This window comes from Magnolia sinica, chromosome 7 (assembly GCF_029962835.1).
Source record: "Magnolia sinica isolate HGM2019 chromosome 7, MsV1, whole genome shotgun sequence".
Lineage (NCBI taxonomy): Eukaryota > Viridiplantae > Streptophyta > Magnoliopsida > Magnoliales > Magnoliaceae > Magnolia > Magnolia sinica.
The window spans coordinates 82,249,855-82,273,349 of record NC_080579.1 but is presented as its reverse complement, the minus strand read 5'-3'; the positions used below and the strand labels follow the sequence as shown (position 1 = coordinate 82,273,349).

General features: G+C 40.3%; 1 non-coding gene and 1 pseudogene across 1 annotated transcript; one reads left to right on the top strand and one right to left on the bottom strand.

The window, feature by feature from the left end:
- Positions 1–3,769: 3,769 nt before the first annotated feature.
- Positions 3,770–11,389, top strand: LOC131250681 (elongation factor 2-like; annotated as a pseudogene).
- Positions 11,390–17,428: 6,039 nt separating this feature from the next.
- On the bottom strand, positions 17,429–17,535 carry LOC131252398 (small nucleolar RNA R71). Its single transcript, XR_009174420.1, has one exon. It is a non-coding gene; the product is annotated as a small nucleolar RNA R71 (small nucleolar RNA).
- Positions 17,536–23,495: the final 5,960 nt, after the last annotated feature.

Sequence of the window (23,495 nt, the reverse complement as noted above, 5' to 3'; positions counted from 1 at the left end):
GGTCGTTGCAAAGGGCTCGTCACCAATCAATACACGCCTATCATACTTTCATTACCACACTAGGGCTCGTCACCTCAATACGGTATCCAGGTATGCTCGAGGTCACTACAAAGGGCTCGTCACCAATCAATGTAGGCCGATAACGTGAATATAGTGTTCCATACCACCATAATCGGCTCACGAGTTTGGTTGCTCACTGGTCACTATGGGGAGGCTCGTCACCCCAGCATAGGCCGACAGCTCGACCACGGTGTCCCATACTACCATGTCCGGCTCATAAGTCTTAGCGGATCAAGGTACCATGGTTATCAGGATTTCATCGGTGAGTTTGGTACCCTAGATTCAAATAGTAGCGTCCATACATGGTGAACATACATCGGACAATCGGGTTACTTGACGAACTCGACTAACACGAGTGCACGTTGAATTGAACGACATAGAGTGCGCAAACACTCCGCGTGACCAAACCACTGCCGACAACTCTAATACGACTCGGGTTCGTCTAATCACGTCCTACATGGTGAAAAAAATCTCAGCCACGAACTTAAGGTTGATTACCGATTTCCTGGACTATTCATAGTCCCAAATACATTACACTACAACAGATATTCATATCTACAATTTAGAATAGTAATGGTACAACAACTCAAGTCATGTAGCATATGAGTACTTGAAGAATATCAACTTAACATGAATGTAAGCATAAGTAATGCTTAAACAATAAGGAATGTAACTGACATGAAGGAAATCATACACACTAGTGGGAGAGTTGAGAATCGCTTCTCAATGCCCATACTAGGTTGATATATCACACTTTAGATCATTCAGACATTTCTACAAACACTTAGAATACATAACACAACATACGTGACATATGTTGAAATACACACATTTGGACAATTCCTTTTGCCAAGGAGTTGTCGCACATACCATTAGCATAAGTACACGACAAATAATCATGGCAATCATAAGTTCATATTTCACACGCATACGGTACTTTATACATACACATAGAATACACAAATCTCAATATAACACATGCATATCAGGAACGCAAAATAAACATAACATTTGGCATGTGAAATCTCATCCATAACAAGAATAAACCATTTACTGGCATTGAAAGTCTTGAAAACCATAACCTATACGATTAAAGTCCGCACCTTAATCCAGAAAAGAACATCGAACTGATTTCAGACGATTTGTCTTCGTCAACGGTGACAAGATAACCTAAAGCAAGAATAGAAATGCGCTACAACAACCCAAAGACTAATCTAAGCTCTAACACAGATTAGGGTTAGGTTAACTTACCCAAAGATGAACTCAGAATCGCCAGAATAACGATTCAAAAGTGAAGATTCAAGGATGAAGAAGAACAAGAAAGAATCTAGGATGATTCACCAACTGCTCTCTCACTTTCTCTCTCTTTTTCACTCTCTTTCTTAGCTAGGGTTAGGAAAATCGTATGGAAAAGAGAGCTAGGGTTTTAAGGTCTATAAATAGGCCTAACATTGATGAAAATAACCACAGGGCCAAGGTATACTTAGGCTATAACCAAAACCAGCCTCTCACGATCCAACGAAGCACTTCTGGTGGGCCTATAACCACGAAAGGTCGGACTTAAGCTCACTGACCATGGATCTAGGTCAAGCTGAGTTTTCGTACCGACCGGATCTTCAGATCAGCCGTGGCGGACCACACTCAAATTAACGGTCACAGAATTTCGATCAGGTCCACAAGCACAAGGACATGCCTGGGCCACCTTCCCTGCTCAGAGGGTGAAATTTGGTCAGATTCCAACGGTCAGATAGCTTAAAATCGTCACGCAAGCGATACGACTCAGATTTCATAAAATCTCATTAAATTTCCAACCGTTCTCACACTCTTCACTCCGGACTCAATCAAATCGACCCAGAACATCATCTGGACTTGATTTTTGAGGTGATGACCAAGTCCAACATGGTGACCGCAACAGCCTAAGATCATCGTTATCGGACTTTCGACGCGTGGTCCAGGTCCGATCCAAAACTTTTAAAAATTCCCAAGAGCAACTGGACTTAGCGATGGATCCCAAATTTCAGAGTAACATAGCGCTAACTATTCTACAGGTTTTGAGTCATGCAGATCAAATTTAAAGTGATTGATGCAAATTTCACAAGCAATCGAGTATAGCGCTAATTATCCCAAAAACAACTACTAAGGAAAATAGAGTTAATACTCGGGTCTATGCACAAAATTTCCCAGGTCATTACATATTTTAATTTTTCAGTTTTCATATTTTATTGAAATTATTATTTGTATTTAATTTCTCAACAAATAGATCACAAAACCATGGACCCCACATGGAGAATATGACATACCTGGGTACTGAGGTCCCTTTCCCCTTTCCCCTTTCGCCTTTTGAGATCGCCCAACCCTAGCAATAGCGCCCGACCCCACCAAACCCTCCTCCCTCTCTCCCTGCCCGACGGCCCGACCCTACCAAATCTCTCTAATCTCTCTCTCTCTCTCTCTCTCTCTCTCTCTCTCTCTCTCTTCTCTAATCTCCCTCTCTCCCTGCCCGACGACTCGACCCTACCAAATCTGGATGAGTTTGTCAGGGCCTCTACCATAGTAGGTTCCATCTTATGGTGGCGACCCAAATGGTTGCTCTAATGGGCCCGACTGAGACATCATTTACATATGGAGAAATGATCAGGTACTGCCCACAATACCATAGCTTGCTGCACGGCGTGTTTTTTGGCACTCATATGTCACATGTTTAGGACATCCTATCTGTCCAAACAGTCGGCCCCTTAGCTAAGATCACATACCCGCTCATGCTATACCTGAAACCTGTATGTGTTAATTCATTTTGATGGTGTGGCCCACCTGACACTTTGATCAGCTAATTTTCATGCAATGTGATATCCACGGCGACCCGGCCTTCTGGATGGATAGGATGTTCTACACATGTAACACATTGGCCGAAAAATGTGAACCGTTGTAAAGGAATTTTTTATTTTTTTCATGATTGCTTTCAGCTTCACGAATCAATGATCAAGATCATAGTTTGATTTCATTGATAGATAGTCTTATTTACAGTGACATTAATAAGATGGACAGTTCCAATTATCCAAAAATCTTTACATGTGGCCCCATTAAGTGATGCATGCTGGTGACATGAGTTGCTATTCTTACAAAATGGTCTTCTAGAAAAGATATATGATGGATACATGCTTTTGGGTGGAACCTATTACATCTCCATAGATTGATTTTCCTTAACTGTGAAGCTTACCATTGAATTGCTTAACCTTAAATGTGGGTTTCCTTTAATTTGTTGTATCCATTTTGACACATGTTCCATTCAATCTTATTTTGGATGCAAATGAGTTTAATTTTTATTAGTGGGATACTATCATGGTAAATCGGCATACAGTGTTAAAAACCGGCCCAAACTCAGGTTTGAACTTGGCCTGAACTCGCCCGATTGCTGCCGGGCCGGGTTCGGGCTGGACATGTTGGCTAGGTACTGGGCCGGGCCGGGTGTGGCTGGTGACCAGGCCGGGCCGGGTTGAGCCCAGTTCGACCCGGATCGACCCGTGTACACCCCTAGTAGTGGGCATCTTGGCGACTATCTCGGATGGGAAGAGATGCGCTCCTGGGCCGGCTTCGGCTATGACATTGAAGACTCTCAGCTGGATTGCAGCCCCTAGTGCCATTGGGAAGAAGATGAGATCTGGCATGGTTATTACTGATTGAGGGTAAGCCATGTTCCGGGAATGGGCTAATGGTTGTGGTATTAGAATGTGATGAAATCTTCAGCTGGTGCTATGGTGGGAGTGCAGACGAAGATGTATACAAGAAGGTGAGAAGATGAGAGTAGAGGTTTGAAAAGGGACGGTCGGTGTGGTCCCCGATTGTGGGATCCACCTTGATGTGTCTATATTAAATCCACGCCGTCCATCCGTTTTGAAATATTATTTTAGGCTTGATCCTAAAATCGAAACAGATTCAAATCTTAAGTGATTCACACTAAAGGGAAACAATGGCGATTGATTACTCACCGTCAATCAATCCATCATTGTGGTGATTGATTGACATCTGATTAGGTCATACAGACCTGGATGAAGGGAGAAAAGAAATATCATCTTGATCCAAAACTTACGTGGCACCCAATAAGTTTTTAATGGTGGGCGTTCAATCAACACCGTGTGGTCCACTTGAGACTTGGGTCAACCTCATTTTTGGGATCATACTATAAAATGATCTGAAAGAATGGATGGACGGCATGGATGAAAAACATCATGGTGGGGCTCACAGAGCAGCGACCACAAACCAGTTGCAGGGTCACTAGCCAAGCCGTTTCCATGATCCTCCTAAGATGCTAGATCTGTGTAATTTTTTATTATCACACTATAAGCTTTCAAAACGGACGGATGGCGTGGATTTGAGGGACATACATCATGGTGGGCCCCACAATGAGGGATCCACTTGGTGGATAGTGGATATTGGGATCCACTGAAGCCGCGTCCGTTTGGAAATGGATGGCTAATCAACGGTGAAATCAGAATGAAATTCCGTGGTATTCCACACACCACCCACCTCAGTGGTCTGTTAACGTCACCGAGTTCTGTGGGCCCACATAATTCGTGTGTTATATACAGACTGTCCATCTATTTTACGAGATCATTTTAGAGCATGGCCCAAAAACTGAGCCAAATCCAAATCACTAATGGACTACTACACCACATAGAGAAATGGGGTCAATTACGCCTACTGTTAAAACCTTCCTAAGGTCCACCTTGATAATTATTTACCATCAAAACTGTTAATAAGGTCACAGAGACATGGATGAAGAGAAAAAACAAATATCAGTTTGATCCAAATTTCTGTGCCCCTAAGATGGTTTCAACGGTGCCCAACACTGTCCCCCCTAATTTCTGTGGTGGGGTCCATGTGAGCTTTTGATATGCTTCATTTTTTGGTATACTTTATTTATTTATTTAATTTTATTTTTAAAAGGGGGGCCCATGCCATTGATCTATTAATCACAGGCAACCAATTACAGTCCTTCGCACTACCAAAAAATTGAGTAAAGGCTACGGATAATTGGAGATTTTAGCTACGGATATAAATTGTAGCGATTTTGCTACGGATTTAAACCGTAGCTAAATACTTCGTCCCCACCACATCACACATACAAATTGATGGTCCGTTAGAAGTTCTATAGGACCCACCACAATTTTTTGTGTTTAATCTAAGCCGCCTATCCATTTTTATAGCTCATTTTAATGCATTAGCTCCAAAATTTAGGTAAATTGAAAGCTCAAGTGGACCACACCATAGGAAACAATGGAGATTAAGTGTCTTTTGTTGATTTATGGTGTGGTCCATGTGAGCCTTCTATTTGCCTCCTTTTTTAAGAGAAATCCCTAAAAAATTTGTTGAAGTGAATGGACGGCCCAGATAAATGACATACATCGTGGTGGGCCACACGGAGCCCCTAACATGACCATTTGTCTCGATTGGGCGTCCGTGCACATTAAAAAAATGGGATTTATCTCGATTGGGCGTCTGCGCCCATAAGAAAAAGGTCCCGCTTGCTTTTTTCATTCTCGCGCCCACACATGGAAATACATCTCTCCTCTTACTGCTTTCTCTCCATCTTCTCCCCACTTCTCTCTTTCTCTCCCTGCCCATCCTTGGTGAGGGACTCGTTCAGACAACTGACGTTGGCCGAGTGGTGGTCCAAGGCCCTCCCTACCCACGCACCACCTTCATTCCTCTCTCAATCATGACCTCCCTCTGTCTCTCTGAAGCTTGATTAAATCAGATTCACGAAGGTGAGGTATTTCTCTCTCTCTCTCTCAATCTCAATGTTAATGTTGATTTATGAATTTGGGGATTTAGTAATTTGTGGATTTCCAATTTGAAAATGGACCCTCATTTAGGGATTTAGGGATTTTAGGGCTTACAGATTTGAATGTGGACCTTGAATTTAGGTTTTTCTGATTTTACAAGGTGGGGATTTTAGGATTTTGGGAATTTGAGAATTTTTAGAATTAGGGATTTCACCTTCCAGATTCGAGAGAACAATTTTGGTCTCAAGTACAGTTGGAATGGGGTTGGAGGAGTGGCTGATTTGTAGCATCTGTTTGCTCTCTATTTGTAATTGTTATTGATTGCACAGATATGGAGACAACCCCCATTACTGCAGCCTTCGTCTGCAACCACCGCTGTTGTAATCCACTTTGTAACCTCTATACTCCACCAATGCTGCCACCTCCACCGATCAGCGCCAACATTTGCCCATCCAGAGCTTTTTATTTATTTATTTACTATAAGTAATATCCCATTTTACAATGCATTTTTTTATTTAGGTTTTTAATGTTTTGGTGTTAGATATTTTTTTTTTTGGGCGTTTGGATTTGATTTAGGTGTCGCTTGGATGCTATAAAATCTACAAGTCATAAATCAATTGCTGGTAAATGGATTATAGGGCCTGTTTGGATGTTGAAATTTCCTGTAAATGTTAGTTGTAATTAATTTACAGCTTTTACCTGCATTTGAAAATCTTCCATTCGTGGGCCCACATGCTGTGCTGGTCTGATGATCAAAACCATCTATGTTCTAGTAGGTCCTATGTTATAAGTGAAATTGTGAGCATTTTACATTGAATGCATGATCCTTACCATCACTATGTGTAGATGAATTTAATAGATTGAAATTTCCTGTGGCTCATGCTCGACTCCAGAAATCAAAGGTCAGGAGTATCACTGAAATGTGATTATGGGACCATAGCTTATTCATGGTACTTCAAAGAATATGGACAGTTAAAATGGTCAGAATACCTCAACATGTGGACTATGAAGAGTTTGTTTTGGGTATGTTGTAACTCTGGATGGAGTACTTTTTTTTTATTAGTTTTTTTTCTTTATTTATTTATTCTCAGGTGGTATACGTTTATTTATTTTCATGAGGCGTGGTGTCTATTTTCTCAGTGCTACATCTTCCACCTTTAATGCATTTTGTTCTGGCATTATTCAGGGTTCTGTAAATCTTGTATGGGATGCTACCTGCTGGCAGTGTGAACATGAGTGGCGGCAGGATATTACTGTCGTTACAAAGTGGTTGTCAGGGATGTCTCCGGTATGCTTCCATGGATTTTCTGCTTTGGCATTAGAACTTGCTAAATTCTAATTTGCATGCATCATCGATGTTTACATGCAATGCTGGGATGCACTATAATGATTCTTTAGTTGTATGATTATACATTTAAACAATTGACCTACTGTACATATGAATTCATAAGGGATTCTTAATTGTTCAAGTCTTTTGATAGAAAAGTACTTCTCCCTTAAGAAAAAAAGAAAGTACCTTTTTGCCTCTTTAAAAAAGAGGAAGTGCCTTTCTAATTTTAATATTTTCAATGGTTTGTTATATTTAGAGTTTGTTGAAATGCATTAGTCTGATCTTCTCTTGCCATCCTGAGATTGCATGAAGCCTCGCATCTCACATCTTAGTTATCTATTTTTAATCTGCTTCTTGAGCAACTTAAGCAGTCCTAGCTATCCTACTTATATATTTTTAGTCTATGTTTTGACTTCTACAAGTTAGATCTTGTATAAGTTGGCTAGGCTTGTGTCCAGCTCTACACTTGGCAGATTCTTTAAGAGACCCCTCTCATCTACGACGTTTCATGTAATCGGGACTGCTTTTTTTTTTTCTGACATTTTTGGCAAATATGAGGGTGGTTATGATTCTTGGCAAGTGTATTACAGTGAAGAAACACTCAATGTGCCAATGGAGATGATAGAAGGGAAGTGTAAAGTTAGAAAGAAGCATGATCTTCCATCTCTGGATGGCCCTGCAATCTTTGAGCTATCTTATTCAGTGAATACATGTATGATCCTTCCAAAGGAGCCCTTAAGGAGGTAGAGTTTATCCTTTGCCACCTTATGCAAGATTAACTATGCCTAGAGACTCAAAGATTTGGTTCCAAATCTTTAGGATGAATTGTTCTTGAGTTTTGGGTAGATTCAGGGTTGAGTTTGTAGCTGTTGTATGGTGCAGTGTCATGATTGTATTGGTTCGGTAGATGCAATGGCTGGGTGGACTGGTTGGGCTAGCAGTTGGAGCGTTTGAGACTGAATTGCTGACAGAAACAGGTTTAGATTGTGTTTGGATTTTAAAACATTGGTTATGATGCCAATATATGTATATTGGAAAACTAATGTAGGCATGGTTTTGAATTGGTTCGTACCATGTCTTATGTTATGACTAACCTTCTTTAATCCTTTTTCTTTGCTAAAGTTTGGGGAACCATTTTAGTGGTTTATTTTCAAAGAGAGTGATGATATTTTCAGTTTTGGAATCGTTTAAGCAAAACTCATGTTCACACTGAGGGCTGGAGCCGCTGTGGTGTTCTTGTACCTTAGATTTTTCCTAAGTTCAATGTCTGCTAATGTTTGTAGGGTTCATATTGTATTATCTGACCTTTTTAGAAAATTAATTTTTGTGCATATCAAGAAAGAAATCTTGGCTGTACACATTTATTTATTTATCTTATGATGCTCTTGTTCTTCAGGGACCTTGGAAATTCGAATTTATCAGGCCATCTAGTACCTGAACTTGGAAAACTTGAACATCTACAGTATTTGTAAGTGCCTTCTTTGGTTCGTTCATTTTCTTCCATAGATGCCTCTTTATTTATCATGTCATAGCTTTTTGTGAGCTTTTATATCTGTTCAGTTGGTGTTGCAAGTTGCAATATGCTAGTGGTTAGTTTCTTCATTTCTTTCTTTTTTAAAGGAATATGCTAGTGGGTACTTTTCATCTTAAAAATTAATACAACGTGTCGATCCAACAAGGAACTCATAACTTGGTTATTTCAGTGACACTATTGTTTCACCATGGAAATGCAACATGGCATTCCCCTTAGCTTTAACTAATGAATAGAAGAAGAAGAAGACGTAGTGTAGTATGGAGTCTTAAGTATCGGGATCCAACCAAGATGTTTGTAGGGTTCATTTTCTTCCATAGATGCCTCTTCATGTTTAAGTACACTTCAGGAAAAAAAAATCATGTTTTAGTTGAGTTCGAGGTTTTTCTTTCTGCTCACATGAGTATGCACGTGGGCTTGTAATGCAATCTTCAAATTCTTTTTTCCAAGTTTCAGGTAGATGTCACTCAATGTCAATAGTCATTGCCACGTGGATTTTCTTATCCTAGTGATTGATTCTGCTATTCATTTTCTTTGCATTATTCATACTTCTTACTAGATATGGTATTCTTTTGATGAGTCCTACGTCAATGATATCCGTGTAGTAGCTGCTAAAATGTACAACCTATATCAAATTTAAGCAATTTGTCATGTCCTTTAATATATCACTATCATTGGATGATCCAACCCAGCTAATGATGAACATCAATGTTCCAGAGGAAAGCTAACGTTGTATTGGAACCTCATCTGCATTTTGTGGAAGCAGAGCTGTTTGGCATGAGGCATAAAGTCTAGATGGCAGAATGTACTGATAGGAAGTGGGTCAAACTGGCCATTTTTGGCCTATGCCCACCTGATTTTTGTTGTTTTTTTTTTTTTAAAAATAAAATTTACCTAGACCAATTTGTTGAATCTTTAGTCGAGTTCTGTGGATGACTCGTGGGACCATGGCACTGAACCAACAGCTTCTTTATTTCATGTGACTTGGCCTGAGGATCAACCACCATTGGTTTTTGTCGAGTGTTTCTAGCATTGTATACAGATTGTATTCTCGACCACACTGTTTTCGTATAGGGAAACCAGGGAACTCAGAATTTATACACGAATTTATACCTTGCAACTTTGCTCTATGAACTGCAGGCTACAATAGGCATTGATTTCATGTCAAAGACTATGTACCTTGAAGATCGGACAGTTCATTTCCAGCTTTGGTAGGATATCTTTCTTTCCTATTAGTCTGCATTTGTAGCCACATTTCCAAGCTCCCTCATTTAGTTTTCCCAGTTGCATGAAAAGTTATTGTCTATGCTCCAAAACTCATGGGAAATGAGAGCTTTAGTGTGGAGTAGAAATGAGAAGACAGTGACGCCAACAAAATGTGGGTCCAATGCTGCAAAAATGTGGGAAATGCTTTTATCATATTTGTTGTTTTTGTTCATAGGTTATGGTTCACCCAGTGAATAAATTCTAACCTGCTAAGTGCATGGGTTATGGTCTACATGCAATTTGTGAGTTATTTACTACATTTAAAAAAGCAGGTGTTTTAGGTAGAGGTTTGTGGGGTATGTCGTAAATCTGGGTTTCTTAAGGGCTTTTTGGGGCAGAAATCTGTAGAGAGCTCCACCTCGAGATTTGCTTGAAGGACTTGCAAGAAGATTTCATGGGCGGGGCTGAGATTCTTGTTTCGGATCTTGTTGTCTTTTTCTGTGAGACGGTGCTTGAGAAGTCAGTCAGGACTGTAATGAACAAGTCCCCTAACAAGCACAATCGTCTCTACACGGAGGCCTGTCCCTTGGAAGATGGCTTGCTGAGGCATTGACGAGGGGCGTATCGACCCTAGGGATGACCCAAAAGCCCGCTCAAAGAACCTATCTGAAGAGTTTGGGTGGGACAAGGATCTTGCCAAGAAGATCTGGTGTTTTAGACTTGAAACTACTGGCCCAAATATGGTTGTTGACATGTACAAGGGAGTTTAGTACCTGAATGAAATCAAGGATTCTGCTGTGGCTGGGTTCTAATGGGCATCAAAGGAAGGAGCATGGCTGAAGAAAACATGTGGGGCATATGCTTTGAGGTCTATGACATTGTTCTTCATGCTGATGCAATCCACAGGGGTAGTGGACAGATCATCCCGACAGCAAGAAGGGTCATATATGCCTCCCAGCTAATTGAGAAACCTAGGCTTTTGGAGCCTGTCTATTTGGTGGAGATACAGGCACCTGAACAAGCGCTCGGTGGCATCTATGGTGTCCTGAACCAAAAGCATGGTCATGTCTTCGAGGAAATGCAGAGGCCTGGCACGCCTCTCTATAACATCAAGGCGTACCTACCTGTCATTGAGTCGTTTGGGTTCTGAGGGACTTTAAGGGCAGCAACATCTGGACAGGCCTTCCCACAGTGCGTGTTTGATCACTGGGACATGATGTCGTCTGATCCAATGGAGGCGGGATCGCAGGCAGGGCAGTTGGTGGCTGATATCCAAAAGAGGAAGGGTCTGAAGGAGCAGATGACACCTCTTTCTGAATTTGAGGACAAGCTCTGAGGTGTCTGATTGGCAATGGAGAGATTCAAGTAGTAGGTAAGTTGGTGTCCATTTTGTCTTTTTTTTTTTTTTGGTTTTTGGTTTTTGTTCTTGTTTGGTTCAGATGCTGCCAGTCTCTGTTGGCTAAGTGACTATTTTTTATCCAGAGTTTCGTTTATCTACATGTTCTAAGGGGATGAGGATATATACTCTATTTTACCTAACTTTTTTTTTAATTTTTTTTTTAATTTGTGATTCTGTTTTGAAAAGGATTCCCGAAGTTGACTCCAAATACCTGGGACAAGTCTGAGGTGATGATGATGTTGAATTGGATATTATTGCTGATATGCAAATGCATACGCTGTTGATCAAATTAGCTGGGACAGTGATTTGACTTTTTTTTTTAAATAAAAGTAAAAATAATGATGACAACTCTACCATGATGCTGGTAACTACCCATGTAAATGCCGTATAAAAAAAATAAAAATAATGATGACAACTCTACCATGATGCCGGTAACGACCCATGTAAATGCCGTATATTTCTTTTTCAAATTCCTTCAGCATAGTTGATGGCATATAATATAACGTTTCTGCTTTTATAGAATCTTAAGTCTCAGGTTTACATCATTATGACTAAATTACTTCTCCCAGTTGTTTACTGATAGCACGGGCATTTGGGGCTTCTGAAATTATTGTTGTTGATGTTCAAGATGATAAACTTCGTAATGCAAAGATGCTAGGAGCAACTCACACAATAAATGTAGCAAAAGAAAATGTCGTTGGCAAGATAAAGCTGCTCTTCTGTACCAAACCATTTTATTTAAAGCTTGAAACTAGATTAAGAACGGTCCTTATAAAGGATGTGGTCCTTTTCACATGGCTGAAAGAGTTTTGAATGATTAACTTCTTTTACAATCATCAACTTGTTTATTTACTAGATTTAACTATTGAAAATTTGAATACAACAGTTGCTCTATTATCATGATTGATCCAAAGGGTTCTCCCTCCTGTTTTATGTTGAAGTCAAGAGTTTCTTATGTCCACATACACCTTTACATGTGCCTACATGGACCTATCAGGCAAATCTATTGGACATTCACATTAATGCCATGCATCAGGTGGGCCCAAGCATGTAAATTATGTGGTCTAAAAATCAGGCCCATCCACTCATCAGCTGGGCAATGTGTATGTTGATTGTTGAATGTGGACCATTTTGTAAATTCATTCCTTTCAGAATTTCTAATGAAAAATTTACAAGTTTCTGGATTACTTGTTTTAGACCTATTGGCTCGGCACCTACGACGATGGTCTATGCTTTATATGAAATTTGAAATATTTCTGGATTACTAGTTTTGCTATTATTTATCCATGTTCTTGTTTTTCTGTTTTTGCAGCTCAATTGGTTTTCTTCAAAAATGGTGAAGGGAAAGTGATATGTATCCTTGTTGTGGTGGCAGTATGTTCACTCATTGGCGTTATCTTTTGTGTTACATCTCTCAAGTTAATATAAGGTGTCTCAAATTGATTGTGAAATTCACATACTAAATCAAATGATCAAGTTTAAAAATTGATTTGGCTAGATTGTTCGGTTCATGCTCAAGTGCTCAACTACAACTGAATATTCTGAATTGAGATATCGTTGATACGGGTCGCATGTATCGATAATATTCAGGAATATTTGTAAATGGGCAGTGCAATATTTTGAGATGTATCAATGTATGGCTGCAACACTGAGTATGTCTAATATCACCTTTTTTAAAAAAAAGAACAATTGTCTGTATTGGAAAATGCTTTTTTATCTTCATTGATATATAGAGGACATGGTCCTCTTTGGGAGTTTCTCTAGGTTTTCTTCACATTGAGCCCACCTGATGCACATGTCAGACTTCCCATGCAAGTGGTAGGCCAGTAGTGTGGCCTTGTATGAGGTGCATGTGGGCTTAACAAGCTGCTTTATTAGTTACTTCTTTTTTCTTTTCTTTGAAAGTTGCCAATTACATGCACTTTCATCTCTCTTCATATTTTCAGTTTTACCACTCTTGATTCCCTTTCCATTTTTAAATTTTCATCACTTGACTAATGCTATGGTATTTGATTCTTATAATAAGGTATGTATGAATCATCTGCAGGTGTTTTTGAACTTGTTGTACTTCTATGTAATGTGTGGTGTAGTGAATGATTGCTTGCTTCAACGGTACTTTAGCAATGCATGAACGTTGTTTGGAGCATTAATTCAGTTTATATTAGGGGAATTTTATGTTTTCCTTGCATTTAGTTTTCATCATTATTCAATTGACAGATTCTTTGTTTTTATGTTGCAGAGTCCTCTAGTGGTGGTTTGCCCTCGAATATAATTACAGAAGATGCACAGGACAAGTTTCAGTATAGCTGTCGGATGTGCGGGTGGACTATTGATACTCGCATCCATTTTCTATCTATGGTGGCTGAAGGAATCACCTAGCCATATGCGAGTGCACACAGACTCACCAAGATTTGTACTTTCAACATTATTATAATTATAATTGAATTGAATGAATGAATGATTGTAATTGACTTAGTGAATGAATGATTGTAATTGAATGAATGAATGAATGAATGATTATGCATCTGGTAATTGAATGAATGAATGATTACAATTTCTTTTAAATGTAGGTAATAGCTACGGATATTGACCGTAGCTGGTAATCTTACAACCATAGCTGTTATTAAATTCTAAATATTGCTACGGACATAGCACCACTTTTAGCTACAAATACTATCTGTAGCTGTAGTTACTGTTGAGGGTCAAATATTGCATATCAGACCCAGTTGTTACCTGGATTTACAAACATAGTATTGTTTAACGGCCTGATTTAATCATGTTTGTGATGCAAGGTGTATTCACGAGCTTGGACTGGAAAAGGGTACTAAAAGCATGGATTTAACGCTCTGATGACACCCAAGGCAAGGGACGGACTCCAGGAGACGAAGATCGATGGAATTATGCATCAAGGATCCGAGGAAAGCAGGCCATTCACGTTAAAGAGGCCCGAAATTGGTGAAGAATGCAAGATCATAGGGTTCCCACCATCCAATCATTTCGAAACTCCATACGTGGCCTGAAGACCATAAATGAACCATACACGTAAAATTTCATCCATTAGATCGCTGTGGAATTGGCCCAACGGACAGATCAGCCCATAAACCATTGATTTTAGGGCCCGCACGATATCTGGATATGCCTCAATTTTGGTATCAGCTATTAAATGAGATGATACAGGGGAAGGACGGATTGGATTTTGCATAACCATCATTGAGGGGCCACACGAGTGCTGCACGAGCACTGCAGTAAGTGCACTTGCAGTGCACTGCACCGGAGCAAAACTTCAAACAACGCGCGCCCGTCAGCTTCCTTTCCAGAGATGGAAGCTCTGTTTTCCTTTGCGCACGAACCGTCCGCTGCTTCATTAGCAGGCCCACTTTCATCATCCAGACGAGTGATCCAATCCATCCATCATGCAGAGGATATCGAAAAAATCAAAACCACGTTGACCGTGGGCAGCCATACATACATGCGTGTCTGCTACAGGGGTCATAAGGAGATTGTTTTAAAACGTTCAAAGCAGGTGCAACTGATTTAATCCCGTGGGCCGCATCAACAGACAACCAAAACCGTCCATCTCCAACCGAAATTCCGAGGGAAATCGAACGGACGGACTGGATTTCGAAACCGAAATCGATCATGGACCCCACCAACTTCGACAGCGAGCCTCGCATTCGCAGGCCCCTGTTTCGCGCGTCCGCGAGTTCCGGATGTTCCGGAATCATGTGGGCCACTACCTTTGATCGGATGGACGATCCAAACCGTCCATCGTGTAGCTCATCAAATTATTCCCCAAGGGACGTTGCTTCTTTGCAAAGAAAGCAAAGGAAGTGGGAGTGTCGGTGCTGCTTCTGTGGCTGTGTAAACCGTTTCTGCGACGCAGCTATAGTTGCTGGCTGTGAAATTCTCCAGAGGGACTCCAATAGCGTCGGTTCTCTACTGCAACCTCTTCACCGCCCTTTGAAGGATAAAAAGAGAGAGTACAGGGAATTTGGAGGGGCTGGACGTGAAAAAGAAAGCAAGAGGTTGAAAGGAGACGTGGCTGCTGTCAGCGTGTGGATCCAAAGCTTGGCTGAAACGGTTCTCCTTCTTCCTCTTCTTTTTCTTCTTCTTCTTCTTTCTTTTAGTTAGAATTTAGCCCATATCATGTGTAGCTAATCCTCTTAGCTAGGGCTAAGAGGTGAAGCCTGTAGCGAGATGGGAGACACTATTTCCTACTTTTCATGAACTGAACTTGGTTTTGAGTTGATTATTAAAAGAATATTTACTCAGTCTTTAATGGTCTGTTGTGACTGAAATTACAATGGGTTTGCAATGGCTTTGAATATCTCTTTTTCTCTTTTGATGTTTATGACGTCAGGAGGCCCTGTTGTTCACCATCGTCTCCTGGGCATGGTTGGATGATAGTACTCTTCCTAACTTTCATGTACTTTCGATTGGTTGGCAATTAGTTTAATCCCGTTATTTACTTTGTCTCCTGGGCATGGTAGGATGATGGAATCCATTCTAATTCATATACCTTTCATCTCTTGAAAACCAGATCAAGTAAGTTCAGTTTGAATTCCATAATCCTTGATGCAGGCATAAGATCTCCCTGATCTCTACAAGTGGATCCTCTGAATCCCTAGTTTCCTTCCTCTGAATTCCTTAAAGTTTTAGATAATTATTCCACAATTATTTCTTAAATTCTATTTTGTTTAGATCGCATCTTAGTCTAGTTCTAGTTCTACTTGGTTTCAGATAACGTACAGGTATCAGTCCCTGTGGATTCGACCTCGGTCTTACCGAGTTTATTACTACATCACAACCCTACACTTGGGGAGTGAACAAGTTTTTGGCGCCGTTGCCGGGGACTGACGGTTACGATTCTTTGAAATTAATTAGTTTTAGAATTAGTTTGAGATTAGGATTTTATTAACTTTAGTTTTAGATTTTTATTTCTATTTGATTTTTAGAACTAACTTGTTTCCTGTTTTGTAGGATCCTGACATAAATTTCTAAATTGGTAATTCTTTCCTAAATTCTCTACTTTTTCTGTTTTTAGAATTAAGGTTTAAATCTTAGAAATTTTCTAATTCTAGTATCCTCTCATCTGTAGGAAATAGAAACTAGGTTATTTCTTAATTAACTTTCTACTTTTATTTTTAGTAACTTTCTAATCTTAGAATCTAATTTGTTTCCTAATTTATTTTTAGAATTTTTGTTTAGAAACTAACCTTCCTATTTTGTAGGCCTTTAAGATAGAAATCTCTAATTCGGTACCCTCTTTCTCTACTTCCTATTTTTCAGTTCTCTTTTAGTAATTTATTTTCTAGTTTAGGACTTTCCTAATTCATTTTAGAAGTTTCCACTTTCTTTTAGAAATCAGTTTGCTGTTATCTTTCTTTTAAAGGATTGTTTTTCTCCTTTTTAGAATCTAACTTATTTTTGTTTTATTTTGCAGGTCCTTAACTTAGGAGCTTCAATTTGGTAATTCCTTTCCAACTCTCCCTCTCTTTCTTTCTAGATTTTCTTTTCCTTTCTTAGGATTAGGTTTTTAATTGAGGGCTGCGAGTGTTTTCATGCACAAGTGGGCCCGTGACAACACTCGACGTCTCTTGACTGAAGGAGGATTGGTTGAGGGGTTGACTATCCATCGCAGGACTAGATACCGTTCGAAATCCCCTGAGTTAATTGAGGTTATGGCTGAAGACCAACCTCCTCTACTTCCACCCAGGGTGGAGGATACCCAAGATGAAAATGAGGTGCAACAGGCACCCCCGCCTCGTACTTTACGAGATTATCTACAACCGGCGGGAGTGAGTACGCCCTCATGCATGATTTTTCCTGAAAACACAGGATAAATGGACATCAAGCCAGGAGTTATCCAACTCCTTCCCAAATTCCATGGACTTGAATCTGAAAGTCCATATTTACATTTGAAAGAGTTCGATGAGATAATAGCTACATTATGTTTTCCTAATGTATCTGAGGATACAATTAGGCTGAAACTCTTTCCTTTTTCCTTAAAAGAGAAAGCTAAGACGTGGTTACATTCACTGCGTCCTAGATCCATTGGCACATGGAACGACATGCAGAGGGAATTCATAAAAAAATTCTTCCCACATCATAAAACGATTACCCTCAGAAAAGCAATCATGAACTTTGCCCAAAAGGAAGATGAAACATTCTTCGAATGTTGGGAAAGGTTCAAAGATTTGGTCAGTTCATGCCCACAACACGGATTTGAAACGTGGCGCATTACAAATTTTTTCTATGATGGACTGACATCTTCCATGCGCCAAATGGTCGAGACAATGTGTAATGGAGAGTTCATTACTAAAGATGTCGACGAGGTATGGGACTACCTCGACAGTCTGGCTGAAAAAACACAATCTTGGGACTATTATCCAAAGTCGAACACCACGTCCAGGCCGACTCAATCAAAGGAGAAAGGTGGATTATATCTCTTGAAAGAAGAGGATGATCTCAAGTATAAAGTGACTACGCTCATAAGGAAAGTTGAGGCCATGGAAGGAAAGAAGGATAAGGTCAATGAAATTGTTTGCGGCATCTGTGATTGCAACATTCACACAACTGAAAACTGTCCTACAATACCTGCCTTTCGAGGAGTGTTGAATGAACAAGCCAATGCCGTAAATAATTATCAAAGACCTTTTATTGGACCTAACTCCAATACATACAACCCTGGCTGGAAAAATCATCCAAACTTTAGTTGGAGGAATGGACAGACGGCTACTCCTCCAGGTTTCTTCAATCAAAATCCAAATCAAGTGAAACCTCAAGAGGAACCGGTTCAAAATTCCATACAAGAGCTGGCTCAGGCAATGCGGGGAATCACAGATTTTATGCAAAAGATAGATTCTCGTATGACGGTTATAGAAAAGGGGATGCTTCCTGCACAACCTCTCCCCAATCCTAAACCGCAGTACGAGATCAATGATCCCAGCTCTTCAAATCAGATGGGGCATGCTAAATCTATCACCACTCTTAGGAGTGGGAAGATCATTGATAAAACTCTTCCGGTTAGGCCCAAAAAGCCTCAAGAACCAGAAGAAGACAACAATGATGGATCCAGTGATGCCCCACAAAAAGTAGAACCGGAACTTCTAGAGAAGCCAGTTGCTCCATTCCCCCAACGGTTGGTTTCACCAAAACCTCTCTCTAACTCTCAGGATATCCTAGAGGTGTTGAAACAGGTGAAAGTCAACATTCCTCTACTTGATGTCGTTAAACAGATACCTTCATATGCCAAATTCCTGAAAGACTTATGCACGACCAAAAGACGGAAAATTATTCAAAAGAAAATCTTCTTGACTGAGAAAGTGAGTGCCATCCTGAAGCAAGACGTGCCATAGAAATTCAAGGATCCCGGTAGCCCAACCATATCATGTGTAATCGGGAACCATCGAATTGATCACGCACTTCTTGACTTAGGAGCGAGCGTCAATCTGATTCCCTATTCGGTATACAAACAGTTAGGTTTGGGTGAATTAAAACCCACCCTAACCACACTACAACTTGCTGATCGCTCTGTTCGTGTACCAAGAGGGATAATTGAGGATGTGTTAGTCCAGGTCGATAGATTTTACTACCCTGTAGATTTTATCATCCTGGACATCGAACCCATCAACAACATGAGCACTCAGATTCCCGTCATTCTTGGTCGCCCATTCCTTGCCACGTCAAATGCAATTATCAATTGTAGGAATGGTATCATGACTATGTCTTTTAGAAATTTGACATTGGAGTCAAACATTTTTTTTCAATAACGGCAGCAACTTAGAGGATGATGACGATTTCCACGACATTAACATGATTGACTCTTTCGTGGAAGATGCGACACCGCTGACCTTATCCTCCGACCATCTGGAGACGTGCCTGGCCCACTCCCATGATTTTGATGATGACATGATTAGGGAGACGTGTGCCTTGCTTGATACTTCACCGGTACTTGAAGTTAACCGGTGGAGGCCACAATTTGAAGAATTGCCATAAACCGATGTAGTGCCTCTACCGTCTAACCTCAAGCCGCTGAAGCTTGACCTAAAACCTTTGCCCTCTGATTTGAAATATGCATATTTAGGTCAAGATGAGACATACTCGGTGGTGATCTCTGTCCACCTGGAGAAAGAACAAGAGAGTATGCTCATATCTACTCTCATTGAGCATAAAGGAGCCCTGGGATGGACGATAGCGGACCTCAAGGGAATCGATCCCTTGATTTGTACTCACCGCATATACCTTGAGGATAATGCAAAAATCGCTCGGCAACCACAACGTAGACTAAATCCAAACATGAAGGAAGTGGTTAAGGCCGAGGTTCTTAAACTATGAGACGTGGGTATTATATACCCTATATCTGATAGTCAATGGGTGAGTCCAACTCAAGTGGTCCCTAAGAAGTCCGGAATCACCATCGTAGCCAATGCTAATAATGAACTCGTGCCAACTAGAGTCACTACTGGTTGGAGAATGTGCATTGACTACAAGAAGTTGAATACCGTCACGAGAAAAGATCACTTCCCTTTACCATTCATTGATCAGATCCTTGAAAGATTAGCTGGTCATTCCTATTACAGTTTTCTTGACGGGTATTCGGGCTACAACCAGATAGAGATAGCCCCTGAAGACCAGAAAAAGACCACATTTACATGTCCCTACGGCACCTTTGCCTATCGAAGGATGCCATTTGGACTATGGACGACTTCTCTGTTTATAGTCCATCTTTCAGCAAGTGCTTGGAAAGTCTTAAATGTGTGCTGAAAAGATGTGAAGAAAAGAACTTGGTACTTAATTGGGAGAAGTGCCATTTCATGGTTCAGAAGGGAATTGTCCTTGGGCATATCATCTCGTCCAAAGAAATCGAGGTAGATAAGGCAAAAATCGATCTTATCTCTAACCTACCTCCACCCAAGAACATCAGAAACGTGCGATCCTTCTTAGGACACGCAGGATTTTACAGGCGATTCATAAAGGACTTTAGTCTTCTCTCTCGTCCTTTATGTAATCTTCTTCAAAAGGATGCTCCGTACGAGTGGACTGAGCAGTGCCAGGAAGCTTTCACCAAGCTTAAGGGCACGTTAACCACTGCACCTATCATGCAGCCACCCGACTGGAGCCTTCCTTTTGAGCTTATGTGCGACGCTTCTGATTATGCTCTTGGAGCGGTCCTAGGCCAGAGAAAAGATAGGCGGCCCCACGTCATTCATTACGCAAGTAGAACTTTAAATTCTACCCAGGTAAACTACTCGACTACGGAAAAGGAACTCTTAGCTGTAGTGTTCGCCTTGGACAAATTTAGGTCCTACTTGATCGGATCCAAAATCATTATCTACACAGATCATGCGGCACTTAAGTATCTTCTTTCTAAGAATGATTCTAAGCCCCGTTTGATACGATGGATCCTTCTACTCCAAGAATTTGATTTAGAAATTAAAGATAAAAAGGGAGTAGAGAACGTAGTGGCCGATAACCTTTCTCACCTTAATACCTCTGATTCCCTTGAGGCGACTCATATCAACGACATGTTCCCTGATGAACAACTGTTCCGAGTTTCCCATTCACCTTGGTTCGCTGATATTGCTAATTATCTTGCTATAGGTGCCATACCGACACAATGGATTGCGCAAGATAAGAAGAAATTCTTCATCGAGGTGCGCAACTTTTTTTGGGATGATCCTTATTTATTTAAATATTGCCCAGACCAAATTCTAAGGAGATGTGTACCAGACGATGAGCATCAGAGCGTCATCTCCTTCTGTCACTCAGAGGCCTGTGGTGGTCACTTTTCTGCTAAAAAGACCACGACCAAGATTCTGCAGTGTGGCTTTTACTGGCCCACTATGTTTAGGGACACTCATGAGTTTTGCAAAGCTTATGAGTGTTGTCAGAAATTGGGAGCATTATCCCGTCGAAATATGATGCCTTTGAATCCCATCCTTATCATTGAAGCATTTGATTGCTGGGGCATCGATTTCATGGGACCATTCCCCCAATCGTTTGGGAATCTGTATATTTTGCTCGCCGTGGATTATGTCACTAAATGGGTCGAAGCGATTCCGTGTCGAAAGAATGACCATCGCACGGTCATTAAATTCCTAAAAGAAAAAATCCTTTCTCGATTCGGAACGCCTCGAGCCATCATTAGTGATGGGGGCTCACACTTTTGCAATAAACCATTTGAGAGCTTAATGAAGAAATACGGTATCTCTCATAAGGTGAGCACCCCATACCATCCACAGACAAGTGGACAAGCTGAGATTTCCAATAGGGAGATCAAACACATTTTGGAGAAAACGGTTAACCCAGAGTGTAAGGATTGGTCAATCCGATTGACCGATGCCTTATGGGTATACCGTATTGCCTTTAAAACCCCTATTGGAATGTCTCCCTTTAGACTTGTCTATGGGAAAGCTTGTCACTTGCCTGTGGAGCTGGAACATAAAGCGTACTGGGCGATCAAAAATCTTAATTTCAATCTGGACAACGCTGGCTCGCTATGCAAACTTCAATTGAATGAACTTGAAGAAATCCGGAATGATGCGTACGATAATTCGAGAATTTACAAGGACAAGATGAAAACATTTCATGACCAACAAATTTTGTGAAAATCATTCACGCCTGGTTAGAAGGTCCTTTTGTACAATTCTCGATTACATCTCTTTCCGAGTAAGCTTCGATCTCGTTGGACCGGCCCTTACATTGTTGTCACTATTTTTCCATATGGGGCCGTTGAGATAAGAGATCCCGACAATGGCAAGGAGTTTAAAGTCAATGGACATCGATTGAAACCATTTGTCGAGAAATTTGATTCAGAGGACATGTCCATGCCTCTGACTGATCCTGTTTACCAGGATTGATCTCCTAGTCTGATGGAGGTATAGGTAGGTTTCCTATTTTCTTAGGACTGGGGTAGTTGCTTTATTTGTCTGGCTGAAGACGGTAAACTTAGCGCTCCTGGGAGGCAACCCAGTTCTTCATTTCATGTCATTTTTATCATTAGTCAGTTCAATGTTTGTGGGTAACATTACTGCAAACCCTCACGAGACTACAACTCGTCCACTAGGGGTAACTTAGGGGTTTAAAGGCTTGTTGCATACGCTAAATGCAATCGAGAGCACCTACGAAAGTGGTATAGGTAGGATTTTATTTTAGTACTTTTGTTGGTTTCTCTCTTGTGCTGACCCGCTCTTACATAGATATCTTTGGAAAGCCTCTTGATTCTTTCGTCCAGGTACTATCTTTCCATCACTCCTCTTATATTTCTGTTGTCCCAGGTGCATCGCATGTTTATTTCTTTTACATTGAGGACAATGTAGCTTTTAGGTTGGGGGTGGGAGATTAGGTTTCCTAATCAGTGTTTTCTTGGTCTTGAGCAAAAGTTGTGAAAATTTTTAATTTTTCAGGATTTTTAATGAAGTCGAAGTGATTTTGACAGGCCATCTAGGGCACTTAGAATTTCAAGATGCGTGATGTTGGTACTTCATGACTCTTGGATTCAGTTATCTATTAAATTTCACAGCTAAGTTTGAATTGTTAATCCATTATTAGAATTGTGAACATTGGTTGAGTCATGAATTCGCAGGACACATCTCGCTTGCATATGAAGGTTTCAGTTCGATATTAAAGGATTAACTTGGTAATCACTAAACATGAAAGGAACCAACTTGAGAAATTGAATGGATTGGGCGAACAGTCTTTACCATAGGTTTGCTCCCTATAGATGAGGATTCGTTTCCCCATGAATGATATGTGAAAAAGTTGGGTGTACAGTCTTTACCTTAGGTTTGCTCCCTGTAGGTGAGGATTTGATCCCTCTTCTTGACATTACTCCTAATGAAAAAAAAAATCAAAAATTAAAAGAATAAAAAGATAAGGTGTAAGCCAAGTTGGGTTATCATGATTTCTCTTATCTGTTACCAATGATATCCTTAAATATCAAGGTGAATCTTAATGTTGACAAGTCGAGATTGGACTATACATCCATGGAATTCAATATTTAGAATTATACTAATTGATGGACTAATATTTTGAACTTGATTATGAAGCTTACCATGAGCTTGATTTCAGGAAAAAGTAATGCCAACATTCATGAATCTTAGAATTTGAGTATCTGAACTATTTTTCATAAATCCCTTGAGTTGTAGAAATTATCCTGTAATTCTCAATTTATTTTTCGCATAC